The sequence below is a fragment of the Micromys minutus genome (genome assembly GCF_963924665.1).
Source record: "Micromys minutus genome assembly, chromosome: X".
In the NCBI taxonomy this organism is placed as follows: Eukaryota; Metazoa; Chordata; class Mammalia; order Rodentia; family Muridae; genus Micromys; species Micromys minutus.
In genome coordinates this window covers 12,346,540-12,359,943 of record NC_137970.1, presented here as the reverse complement: position 1 = coordinate 12,359,943, position 13,404 = coordinate 12,346,540, and positions in this window count along the sequence as shown.

Below are 13,404 nucleotides of genomic sequence, written 5' to 3'. Positions count from 1 at the left end.
TTTTCCCTTACTGATTTTAGTATTCCTTCTTTGCTTTGGGCACTTGGTGTTTTGACAATTATGTGTCGGGAGGAATTTCTTTTGTGGTCCAACCTATTTGGAGTTCTGAAGGCTTCTTTTATGCTCATGTGCATCTCATTTTTAAGGGTAGGGAAGTTTTCTTCTATGATTTTGTTGAAGATATTTACTGTGCCTCTTAGTTGATATTCTTCTCCCTCTTCTATTCCTATTATCCTTAGGTTTGGTCTTCTCATTGTGTCCTGGATCTCCTGGACATTTTGTGTTAGGAGCTTTTTGGTTTTTGCATCTTCTCTGGCTGTTTTGTCTATGTTTACAATGTTGTCTTTGGCCCCTGGGATTCTCTCTTCTATCTCTTGTAGACTTTTGGAAATGCTTGCTTCTGTGACTCCTGATTTCTTTTTTAGGTGTTCTACCTCTAGGGTTATCTGTTTTAGTGTTTTCTTTATTGTGTCAATTTCCGTTTTAAATTCCTTCTTTCATTCCTTCATCTCTTTGGTTCTGTTTTCCTCTAGTTCTTTGAGTTCTTTGAGTGATTTTCTTGTTTCCTCTTTAAAAGCTTCTGATTCTTTTTGCTTTTCCTCCCGTTCTTGTTTAAGGATCTATATCATTGTCTTGAGGTATGATTTTAGGTCTCCATCTTCTTTTTCTGGAGTGTTTGGCATTCTAATGTTTGCTGTGATGGGAGAGCTGGGTACTGGTGTTGCCAGGTTGTCTTGATTTCCTTGGGATATGCTCTTTCACTTTCCTCTTGATATCTTGTTGTCAGTGATACTTTCTTGCCTTTCCCTTGTACCTGGTCTGTGTCCCTGGATCTCCACTGGTCCAGGTGGAGGATGGTCTGAGCCCTGTTCTGCGCCCCAAAGCCGCTGGGTGGGAACTGAGGTCCCAATGCTGGGTTCCTGGTCCCTGGATCAGGCAGGGCAGCCCCAAATCTGTTTTTATTCTTGAGAATAGTTTTTACTATTCCAGTTTTTTTTTAATTTCAGATGAATTTGCAAATTGCTTTTTCCAACTCTATGAAGAATTGAGTTGGAATTTTGATGGGGATGGCATTGAATCTGTAGATTGCTTTAGGCAAGATGGTCATTTTTACAATGTTAATCTTGACAATCCATGAGCATGGGAGATCTTTCCATTTTCTGAAATTTTCTTCAATTTCCTTCTTCAGAATCTTGAAGTTCTTGTCATACAGATCCTTCACAGGTGAGGGTCACCCCAAGGTATTTTTTACTCTTTGTGACTATAGTGCAGGGTGTCAATTCCCTAATTTCTTTCTCAGCTTATTAATCCATTGCATAGAGGAAGGCGGTTGAAGAGATCTTGCAAAACTTCTCTGGGGGCTCAACCATTCGCAGGCAGGTCCTGAGTCTTGATGGCAGTTGCCTGGCCCTCTCAAGGGGTTGGAAAGGACCCAATTCCAGAGTGTACCACTCTAGCTGTCCTCCAGGAGTTCCGGGCTCTCCCTCTTGGGACAACCTGAAGGGTGTGTAGCAAGTTCCCTGTGGGCTCAGGTGGAAGGGCATTTGTGAGGCTGTTCCGAGCCTCAGCCATCTGTGGGCGGGTCCTGAGTCTTGATTGCCGTCCGAGCTTTGTGATCTTATGTAGATTGTTTCAAACATCTTGGAGTGCATGCTGCATCCTACCTTTGCTTTGAAGTCTGTGTCAACACCAGGCAAATATTTCAGAGTTTGTGAAAAATAGGCATGTACACACACACACACACACACACACACACACACACACTGGCAAACACCCTCTTTGCACTCCCAGAAGGGTCGTGGAGAAAGGGAACCAGGTTAGGATGGTTCTTTGTTAGCGGCTGATACATCTCAGGAGCAGGAGTGGGCTCAACGTGAGCTTTTCCTGCACAGGCCAGTGGGAGTGGGGGGCGGCATTGAGAGAAGATGCTTTAAAATTGGAATGCTGTGCTGGTTGTGTAACTCTGTAAATATGCTAAAATTCATAGAATTTCTCACTTAAAACAGATGAATTTTATGCTCTGTAAATTATATCTCAATCAAGCTATTTATTAAAAAACTCAGCCATTTATTCTTGAGGAAGGCTTAGTAATCAGCAAAACTAGGACCCAGAGGAGACCTGTGGCTTCTGCAAAGAGCCATCTGTGGTTTTGCCATACAATGCACTGAGACTTGCTACCAGAGAAATTCAGAATCCTTGTTAATATGCTGTTAGTACAACGGCATGCCACAGAGGTCACAGATATGCCAGGACACTGCTGATCCTTACAGCTCTCGGGGCAGCTGCCTGGGGCCTGGCATGCAGAAAATTCTCTCAATTGCTTCTGGATAAGAGCCCCCTCCTTTTTTTTCAGTGTGTCAAGCAAACAAATATTATAAATTTATTTTGGATCTCATGATTTGCAAATGGCTAGAAAGCACTACTCCAGAGAGGCACCCCATCTGTTGAGCTTCTCTGTGCAGGCATCTTCTTAATGAAATCCTAGGTCTTCTGCTGATGAGAACTGCATGAGGAGTATTGAGGTTGGCATATTGGGGTTTTTATTAAACATATGAAAGGGGGCCCTGTAGCTAGGAGAGGGCCCCCTAGGTAAATATGAGGGCAGCCAGAAAGAAAGAAGGGAATTGTCCTAAATGCTCCCTCTCATACCTGCTCCATGCCCCTCCCCCATACACCCCCTGTTCAGAATAAGAATGATATCTATTCACTTAGAAGGTAGAAACTTGCTATCTGGAGCAGAAAAGTAATTTCTATGTGGATGTGACTAAAGAAGACCAGAACATGAAGAAGAACCCCCATATAAACAAGACAGAGTCGCCTCTTCCTCTAATCTGAAAGACAGAGCCTACAGCCTGTGAATAACTTTGAGGGCTCTGGAAAGTACCATCGATTCCATGGAAATTCAGAATAGTTTATGTCCATCTTCAGTCAGATTTTAGAAATCCCTTAATAGGTTCTTCTGGACTTATCTATCTACTGTGACTTACCGATTTGGGGAGGTTAGCAGAACGTCTCCTTTCCAAACTTAGGGTTTCTCAGGATATACTATAATGTGATGCTAGGAACCCTTTTTGATCTCTTAATGTGTATTCTCTAGAAATTAACCTTGCATTGAGCATAATTAGTTTAGTTGGTTGGTAGAAGGAACCCAAGAAGGCTTATGAAGAGGTGATGACAGAAGTGGGAGGAAGGGAGACAGAATAGACTAGACTAGACTAGAGTAGAATAGAATAGAATAGAATAGAATAGAATAGAATAGAATAGAATAGAATAGAATAGAATAGAATAGAAACAACTGAATATTCCAGCAGACCAGCACTACAGGTATCATTAAGTAACTTCACTGGGCATAAAATTTACATCTTAGAAGTATGTATCATGAAAGACAAGCATCCTTGCCCCTTCCCTGCCAATTTTCATTTCCCCTTCATCTGGGCCTCTATATATTGACCTCAGGACATTGCATACAGGCGGAAAAAGTAGAATCTTGGGGGCAGAGAAATTAGCCACTCATTGCAAGCAAGGTTTTTAGCACATTGAGACAGAACTAAGGCAATATGGTTGGGTACTGACAGCCCTGTCACACATGGCTGAAGTCTTCTTGTGTTTGAAGCACTAGCTGTCTCTTACCTAAAAAGTCATAAAACTATATGTTCACCAAATCCTTACTTTCAGAGCAGGGGATAAGGCAGCACCAATTTCTGGCCCAACACGGTATGGAAGTTACAGCCAGCATTGGTGCACAAGAGTGCTGTTGGCTGTTCTGAGCACATCTTTTGTGTTTTACTCAGAAAAGCACTGGGCAGTTGTCTAAGTAGTTACGCATAGCAATTTGATGCGGCTACCTATGCCCCTGAAAACAGAAGCCTGAGCCTCTGACCACAGTCATTATGTCCAATGGTTTCCCAAATGAAGAATCAGTAGCACAAGAAACTGGGTCAAACTAAGCTCTTGGCGGATAGTTCTTAATTCTCATGGAGTCCACGTGTACTGGCAAGATTTGTCCCTTTCTGATACCAGTGGCAGACACTCACTTTACAAAAGGAGTATTTAGTAAAATGAACAAGAATGTGCAGGCAACACTCCTCAACTGGTGGCTTTAAATGCTGGATTTGCTGCTTTTACAAGTCGCTTCAACTCTTTGAGCCAGGATTTCACTTCCAGAAAACCTTCTCTGAGGACTAGTGAGAGAATGAAGTTACAGAAAACATCTAAGGCAGTTGGAGATCACTGAGCAAACAACTGTCATTAGCAAGTTTTAAAAACTATATTTGCGGGGCTGAAGAGATGGTGCCACAGGCAAGACTACTTCTTACTCTTCCTGAGGGCACATGTTTACTTCCCAGCTCTCAAACTGTGCAACTCACAACCATGTGTGTCTCTAGTTCAAGGAAATTCAGTACCCTCTTGTAATCTCCACAGAGATCTGCATATACGTCTGCATACCCACGAGTATACACACACATAGACATACTTATAAATAAATAAAGATAAACTTTAAATTTTCTTTTTGTGATGAAATTTTAAAAAGTAGAAGTGCAGAGATGCACTCATAAGCTATTTCTACTGCCATAACAAACTTCGTGAGACTGGATAATTTATAAAGAATAGAGGATTATTTGGTCCCTAGTTTCAGAGGCTTGGAAATGAAGGGCCATATGTAGGCATTTTGTGAAGGACTCTACTGAATCATAACATGGTGGAGGGTTTTTAGGGTGAAAACATGGAAGCTTTGAATACGGTTACTAATGCCATCACGAAGACCCAATTCTCACATCTTATCTAATCCTACCTACTTCCCAAACACCATCAACATATGAATTTGAGGATTGAGTTTCCAATGCATGGTGCTATTCCCTCAGAGCTCCACTGTCCAATCACCTCGCTGCCCACCTTCACCAGTCTTGTAGCACCAGGAGTATACAAACTGCAACCTAGCATAACTGTCTCCTGAGAGGCTTCATCCAGCAGCTGATGGAATCAGATGCAGACACACAGCTAGACATCAGGTGGCGCTGGAGAGTCTTGTGTAAGACTGGAAGAGAGAAGTGAGCGAGCTGCATGGATCAACGACTGAACCACCAACCAAAGAGCATGCAGAGGCTGGACCTAGGCCCCCACACATTTGTAGCAGATGTGCAGCTTGGTCATGATGTGGGTTCATTAACAATTGGAGTGGGAGCTGTCCCTGACTATGTTGCCTGTCCCTTCCCCTAGCTGGACTACTTGATTGGACCTCAATGAGAGAGGATGTGCTTAGTCCAGCTGGGACTAGACATCCTAGGGGGTGGGGTGGTACACAAGCAGGACTTCCCCTTTTCTGAGGAGAAGGGGAGGGGTAATAGGGAAGGGTTTGTAAGGACTGGACTGGAAGGAGAAGCAGGAGAGGGGCTGGGATCTAGATGTAAAGTGAATAAAAAATAAATTATTGAAGAAAATCAGTTTCCAACACATGATATTAAGAAAACACATTGAACTCATACCACTCATGAGGCAAATTAGAATTGTAGCAAGCAAGTATTGTGCCTGGGAGATCCTGCTAGCCTCTAACCCTGACATCTTTCTTCTCATTCACATATCTAAAGAAGAATCATATCCTTCGTCCTATGAATCCCAATCTTTCCACCAACTCTACTTATGGAGTATTGAATTTCAGTGCTGACTTTCTTGTCACTAAGATTCCAGCCATACCTTGGGTTGTATTCCCAAGTCTGACAGTTACAGCTGTATTCCCCGCAGGATCCAATTCCCATGCTTCAGGTTCTCTTACCATATCCTCCTCTTTCCCTTGAGCTCAGAATTAAGCTTGGCACTAAGTGCTTGTATCAGAGGTCAGGGAGATGGATTATAGTGGTCCGCTTAATAAGTATGAGGGTCATTATTTCCTCTACAAACCAGTGGTCAGGTGGACGCTCTCCACTGCTGGACCTCAAACTCTAGGTCCTGTTTCCTTGGGTGTCTGTTTGTACAAAACTGTACCGTGGATTCTTGTGCCTGCCTCTTGCTCGGTCTTAGTTCATCTGACCTAATCAGTAAATATTTGCCTGAATAGAGGGGGGGAAACCTGTAATCTCTGATAAACACAGATTCTAGAATCTTCCCCATAGCAACTACAGTTGAGAAGATTTGAAAGCAAGCAGGCATTATATGAGTTTATAAATGCTGAAATAAAATATCATTAAAATTTTATCTGAATGTCAATAAGTGAAGAATTAATCCTTTGGGGAAAGGGCAAAGGAAGCTTCAAAACAGAGGCAAAAGGCTGAGCTAAGTTTAAAAGGAGAGTACAGCATTACGGATAGAAAGGGGAGACACATTATAGGCTGTTTTCTCTTTCTGTTTAAGTTTTCAACTCCCCAGGATACTCTAGTGGTATTGCTAATACAGCTGGTGATGTCCTTAGGGAAGTGGTTCCAGGATCCCCAGGGCTATGGAAATCTAGCAACCTCAGAACACAATTGGATCCTGTGAATGTGCCTCTTGTTCTCTCCTTCCACTTCCCTGCTAAACTTTGTTATTCTGGTAGGTGATGGACCTACTGGCCTAGAAGAAGTCTCAGTCCAAGGAGATTTTACTTTCCTCCACTGATAATAAAACATTGTTTCTGGTTTTTATCCAGTCCAAAGCCAGCTGATTCTAAAACACCACAAGTTAGAGATTAAGTTCAAGCTAGAGCAATACTTGAAACTCTGTTTGCTTAAATTCACTATCAATTTTTCATTCTCAATCTTGGGTGACAGAGGTGTAAATATTAATAAGTCACACCGCTATTTCTCAATGAAGAAGACAGATGTGTAAGCAAGCAAGCATTATATGAGGTTATAAATGCTAAAATGAAATATCATTAAAATGCTATCTGAATGTCAATAACTGAAGAATTAATCCTATGGGGAAAGGGCAAAGGAAACTTCAAAATAGAGGTGAGAGCTGAGCCAAGTTTAAAAGGTGAATAGAGCACTAGCAGATAGGGGAAGAGACATTATACTTTGATTTTTCTTTCTTTTTGAACCAGAGGCTAGGGGAGCTTTGCAAGCCATTACTTCTCAGTTTGCAAACACTAGCTTCAACATCTATCAGAATGTACTGCTTTTGCCTTTTTGCTTTCTCCCTTTAAGTTTTCAACTCCTCAGGATACCCTGAACGTGGTATCATTGAATACAGCTGTTGATGGCCTTAGGGAAGTGTTTGCAGGACACTCGGAGTTACAGAAATCTCTGGATGACTAATTCTTGGTATAAAATGATGTAATGTTTTCATATAACTTGTACTCATTTGTGCTCATTCTCCCATATATTTTATTTTATTCATATATGCTTATAATTAAAATAGAATTACATCACTCTCCCTTTCTTTCAGCACCTCCTAAATAACCTTACTCCAACTGCTCCTAAGTCCCACCAACTTAATAGCCTCTTCTTTATTATTACATCTATCAGGTATATGTATATGTGATATGCATACATGTAGACACACCACACACACATATTTATATTTATACCATACACACATACATCTATATATTTATATCTATGTGAAACCTACTGAGTCTAATTTTGTTGTTTGTGTGCATACAGTTTCAGAACTGATCACTCTTCATTGGACAACCAATAAGCAGAACCATCCTGGGAAAGGATAAGCGTCCTTCTCCCATATAGGCAGTCATTGCTTGCCTATAGTTCTTTGTCTAAGGGTAGGACCTTATGAATTTTCTCCCTTCCATGTAAATATGTCTATAAATATTGCCATTATTCCCAGTCTTGTTTCTGCAGCCATTTATAGGAAAGACTGTTTCATAGCAGACTTCTTGTTACTATGATTCTTTTTTTAAAGATTTATTTATTTATTTGATGTGGGTACACTGTAGCTGTCTTCAGACACATATCAGATCCCATTACAGATGGTTGTGAGCCACCATGTGGTTGCTGGGAGTTGAACTCAGGTCCTCTGGAAGAGCAGTCAGTGCTCTTAGCCACTGAGCCATCTCTCCAGCCGTTACTGTGCTTCTTACAATCTTTTTGCCCCTTCTTCCACAGTGTTCTCTGATAGATGCAGGAAGAGATGGGTAGGGGTCCCATTGGAGCTGGGTTCTCCATGATCTGTTGAACTTTGTAGTTTTCTGTGACAGTCTGGCAGTCTCTGTTTGTGGTAAAGAGAGTCTTCTTTGATATCTCACATAATTTTTCAAAGTTTTATTAACTTTTATTCTATGTGCATTGGTGTTTACAATGCTCTATGGTCATGACGAAAGCCTCATCTTTCTTACCATATCCTCTAATAAATACCTATGTTGCTTCTAAGTTGCTCCCCTCTCTCCTAAAGAACACCTTCATATCTGTCCCCTTACAAATCTATGCATGAGAGGCTGGAGAGATGATGGCTCAGTGGTTAAGAGCACTGCTCTTAAGAGTGGTTAAGAGTCAGTACTGCTCTTCTAGAGGTCCTGAGTTAAAATCGCAGAAACAAAATGGTGGCTCACAACCATCTGCAATGAGATCTTGTGCCCTCTTCTTGTGTGTCTGAGGACAACAACAGTGTAGTTATATATAATAAAAAAGTAAATCTTTAAAAAAAATCCATGCATGAATGTCTCTAGATCATAATCCAGGATTGAGTTGCATAGGCATGGAACTTTGCACACTTAATTCTATGAGACATTGGCAAAATACTTTCAAAGCACATGTCTCCAGAAAAGAAAAGATGTATTTGAAAGACAACCCACCATTCCAGGCACTATTCTGGGCATAGGAGATTTAACAGTGAAGAAAGTCTCTTTCTCGATGAATTTATAGTTTAGTATAAGAAAGTGCAGTGACTTATAAATGCATAATGAAATATCAAGAGAAAATTACCATGGAAAAAAATAAAGTGGGGCTGGGGTCAAAGAGTGTCAAAAAGATCTATTGTAGTAAAATGTCTTTAGAGAAAAGCTCACTGAGGGGTGATATTTAATGAGGAACCTGAATGAAATAAGAGAGCACCTTATATTGGATGGGGGTGGGTGAGATCACTGAATTCAGGCAGAAGAACCAAGCTTAGGGGTGGGAACAGTGTGTGTGTGTGTGTGTGTGTGTGTGTGTGTGTGTGTGTGTGCGTTGTGTGTGTTATCAGAAAGAGAAAATGTCTTAGAATTTTTATCCAGTAGATTTCTATTAGACAATTGTGCTAGCAAAATGCTTAGCACCACACACATGCCCACTTCTGACCAACTGTTACCATGAAAGGAGCTCAGGTGGAAATGTGTGAAAAGGCCCTTCTTTTGGAATAAAGAAGAGCAGTGGTGTGAATGGAGGCCAATGAGAAGGGCTGTAGCCTGTGTCAGGGTAGTATGCTTTGACTCTACTGTTCTTTAGGAGCTGTAGAAAAGCATGTTTATTTGTTTGTTTGTTTTCAGAATAACCTATGGGACCTGGTTTCATAGACAGTCCTTGTGCTAGCTGAGAGTTTTCATCCACCTTGATCACTAGCAAAAAAGCACCTAGAATAAGATGCTCACAGCAGAAGAACGGAGGAGTTTTATTTTAAGAACGGAGGAGTTATTCAGAAGGTTTACTGACCCTAAACGCATCCCTTGCTCATTGGGAGTTTAGAGCAGACAGCATCGCAACAGGATGTCCCAGGTTAGCGCCCAAATAGTCGGCTAATTACTTGGGTTTGAATTCAGCTGAATGAAACCACTTTCTCAGGTCACTGCCAGAGGTCTGGAGAACTTCATTCTGACTACATTTCAACATGAGACACCAAGACTCAGAATGCTGTACAAGGAGAGATGTTTTCACTTTTCTCCTTCCTAATCCTGAAGCATAATCAGTTTTCTTGCCTACACATTTGATGGGGTTCCTAGAAAATATTAGGAGATATGAGGCTCCACTAGAAATTGATATGATGAAATTATTAACTGGAATGAAAGATTATTTTTCACCCTCTGGGTTGGCAAACATCAAAGGGGCTGACAATATCCACTGTTGGGGAGAGTGGGAGGTAAATGGCCACATTGTATACCTTGGTGGGAGTTTTAATTGGCAAAGACTTTTTAGAGAGAAATTGGGCATCTTCTAGAAACTTTCAAAATGGCCAGTCTTCTGCCCAGCAAACCCTCTTTCAATCAGTCATTAAAATTCTATATCATAGATGCATTTGTATGTGTGTTCCCAAAGATAGATGATATGTGAGTAGACAGATCTATCTATCTATCTATCTATCTATCTATCTATCTGTCTATCTATCTATCTATCTATCTATACATCTATCTATCTATCTATCTATCTATCTATCTATCTATCTATCTATCATCTATCTATCTATCTATCTATCATCTATCTATCATCTATCTATCTATCTATCTATCTATCTATCATCTATCTATCTATCTATCTATCTATCATCTACCTATCTATCTATCTATCTATCATCTATCTATCTATCTATCTATCTATCTATCTATCTATCTATGGGTATATATAGTAAAATATGCAATTGATCTAAATGCCTAGCCACAAGGAAATGGTTAATAAATCATGGCATACCTGTACAATGGTACCTTGGTATGTACAGACTAGGAAAGACGCCATAAAATGAACATTATAATTGAAGACTATTTAAGATGACATCATTATACATGTGTGTATGTGTATTTGGATAGGAACTATACATTTACATAGAACCAAACATTTGCTTAGGTATTTTTCAAGAAGTACACTTCAACTATTAACTCTATCAACTCCCTGGGGAGGAAAATTAAATGGGGGTACTAAGTGTCATTTATAAGGTTTGTGTGTGTGTGTGTGTGTGTGTGTGTGTGTGTGTCTTCTTCTAAATACCCGTGTGTCACTTGAGTATTTAAAGGCAATTTTATATAGCAAACAGAAACTAAAGGACTGTATGCCATTGCACTTAATATACTTTGTGTTCCTTCTTACCAACACCATTATCACCCTGATCACCCATTCAAACCCTTGAGGCCTTTTCTTTTTCTTAGTCCAGGACAAATCTTGAATCCTAAGCATTCTTACTGTGTCTGATGGCAGCTCTGCCAGCTGTTAATTATTCATGCTAATGGAAGGGGCTGTAGGCACCGATAATGCAAAATAAAGAGGAGTAAATCTTTCTGAGTCTGATCTACTCCCCTCCTGAATCCCTTGGGAGCCAATTGCTTACAGTAGATATTTACTCAGCAATGAGCATCTATTGATAGACATTGATATTTGTCTCTGCAATTTCATGTCCTCCATATATCTTCAGACCTGCAGATTCACATCTCTGCTTGGTGACTTTCTAAGAGCTTTACTGGCCTTTTCCTGCTAGTGAAGTCTGACCTCTTTTGGGGTATCCCACGAATATATTCAAACCCCAAACATTACCTACCAATGGGCTAGTCTTTCCATGAATAAAATGGGTTTTAAGTGTCCTTCCTTGTTCTCTCTCTCTCTCTCTCTCTCTCTCTCTCTCTCTCTCTCTCTCTCTCAACTGAAATGATGAATTTGCCAATTTTTTTTTGTAACTCAGAACGCACAAACAAATCCAAACAAGAATGAAATGGCTAGAATTTAAAAAATGACAACTGTTATTACAGACAAAGATATAGAACAAACTGAACCCATACTTTGCTAATTGGAGCATAAAATAGAAATTTTTACAAAACTGGAAATTTCTTATAATTATATACCCATTACTATTTCCCGGCAACTACATCTCCAAATAGTCCATTTATCTAAATAAAAGGAGAATAGGTTCACAATGAGACCTAGCCATGCACATTTGATAGCAACTTCATTTGTGATAGCCACAGACAAGAACCAAACAAATGTCCATCAATAGATTAACAAACTGTGGTATAGCTCTACAGTGGAATGCATCCAATGTTAAAGAGGAATGAACAGATAATTCTTATAAGAACTTGGGTGAATCTCAAAAATACTTAACATTTTATCAAACGTGGGCATGTACTCAAAAACTACATACCCATACCACAAAGATTCTTGTACATTCATATTTATTGTTCCTCTATTCACAATAACAAGGAATTACAACTGGCCAAACACACACACACACACACACACACACACACACACACACACACACACACACAAAGAGAGGGGGGCTGAGAGATTTTATTTAAATGTAAATAAAAATGAAATATTCAAGAAAATGTATGAAACAGAAGCACAGAATATTAAGCAAGGTGATACAAACTCAGAAAAACAATAAACAAACAGCTAACACAATCATGTTTTCTCTAATATGTATGTGTGTATAAATGGTGTAGATAGGAGCAAAACCTAAAAGACAGAAGACCAAGAGATGGTGAAAGGGGAGTTTAGGGATGAGAGAAGTACAAAAGAACATGTGTTGCATAAAAATAGGAGACACAGGAGGCAGTTTCAAGGAGGCTTAGGAGGAAAGAGGAGTGAAAAAGATAAAAGGGGAGAATCTGCTAAAACACTTCCCAAAGCTATCATGTTTTCTAATATGTGTGTGTGTGTGAGAGAGAGAGTGTGTGTGTGTGTGTGTAGAAAGAGTCAGATCAACAATTACTATTCAATCCAATTTTTGTGAGCATCTAGAACCCAAAACTAGTCGCGGTGTTGGTAGTGATCAGAAAGAGGTGGTTAATGAAGTGGGCACCATATAATGTACTTCTGTCCTCCTGACTGATCAGCCAATCTCAGTCTTCAGCTCTTCCTGTAAGGGCATTTATCTTAACATTCTCAGTGAACTTCAAAAGTATATGCCTTCAAATAAAGTCATGTTCTGAGATACTGGGTGTTGTTAAATAGATTTCTCGGCTCATGCCGAGACAAACCACACCAAACCAACATGGTTCCACATGGAGAGGTTTTAATAGAATGTTGAGACAGGGTTTGGGGTTGAGAGAAGAGGAGAGTGAGAGAGAGAGTGAGAGAGAGAGAGAGAGAGAGAGAGAGAGAGAGAGAGAGAGAGAGAGAGAGAGAAGGGGAGGGGGTTCAGTCTTTCATGGAGGTAGTGGCATCACTTGTTCCAAGATGGAGGTGGGCTTATGAACTGGTGTATCCTGAGAATACTTGGCTGTTTCCATGAAAGTAAATGTGCCAGGTCCCTGTTGCCTGTGGGTGGCACTTTCGCTGGGGGTAGGAGCAGTAGTAATGCTGACACTGGGGATGGCAAATTAGCCAATCATAATCACTGTGTTTCTTTATTTCTCAACGGAAAAGGGAGGTGAGAATCTAAGTCACCTCTACTCTTAGATGCACCAAAGATTTTTGTATGTGGAAGAGCTATATACCATCCAAAGTCAAAGACAGATTGAGAAAGTAGAGATGCCATGACAGCCAGCATATGTTGGCCAGATCCCTTTTCATGGATCAATAAATTTAATATTTATAATAATCTTGTAAGGCATATATGTCTCCATTTTTCATATATAGAAGC